The sequence below is a fragment of the Ctenopharyngodon idella genome, chromosome 5, assembly GCF_019924925.1.
Source record: "Ctenopharyngodon idella isolate HZGC_01 chromosome 5, HZGC01, whole genome shotgun sequence".
Classification (NCBI taxonomy): Eukaryota; Metazoa; Chordata; class Actinopteri; order Cypriniformes; family Xenocyprididae; genus Ctenopharyngodon; species Ctenopharyngodon idella.
The window spans coordinates 4030398-4031262 of NC_067224.1; positions in this window are offsets into that span (position 1 = coordinate 4030398).

Consider the following 865-nt stretch of genomic DNA (forward strand, 5'->3'; position numbering starts at 1 on the left):
GCAAAGCGTTGCATTTGTGTAAGAAAAATATCCATATTTAACAAGTTATGGCAGTCTAGCTTCCGCCAGACCGCCTTCCGTACTCAAGTTACGAACAAAGTGTAAACTGGCGTCGCATCAGTAACACTTTTTCCGTATGTTCAATAGGGAAGGCGTAGGATGTAGTGTAAGATTTTTGAACTGCAAGAGTTTTACACTTTCTTCATAAGCAGAATACGGAAGGCGGTCTGGCGGAAGCTAGATATTTTACTCCATAACTTGCTAAATATGGATATTTTTTGTACTCAAACGCATCGCTTCGCTTCAGAAGGCCTTTATTAACCCTCCGGAGCCGTGTGGAATATGTTTATGATGGATCAATGTGGATGGAGGCACTTTCTTCAGCTAATACTCGTTTGCTAACTTTTACTGCCATTATAAAGCTTGGATGCGTCAGGATTATTAATATTTTTCCGATTGTGTTCATCAGAAAAAAGAAAGTCATATACACCTAGGATGGCTTGAGGGTGAGTAAAGCTTGGGGCAATTTTCATTTGAAAGTGAATTAATCCTTTAAGTGAAGTGTGGCACTTTTGGCCTTCCATATAGCTGACATGACTGTTCTCTGGTGTGACATTCTGTACTCCATTTAAAACAATTTTTAACATCATTCTCTATTGAACTATTGGAGGACTGACAGTTAACTGCAAAAAAACAAAAACTAATTCTAATTAAAAATTGAAGAAAAAAATATACTTCACACTATACTTTCCTTTTTTACATATGCTAATATCTCTGTTTTAATGCTGAAAACGTTTATCATATTGTGCATTATTTGCCAACTATTCAGCTGAATGTAGAGGCAGAGTGCATTTGCTATTACTTA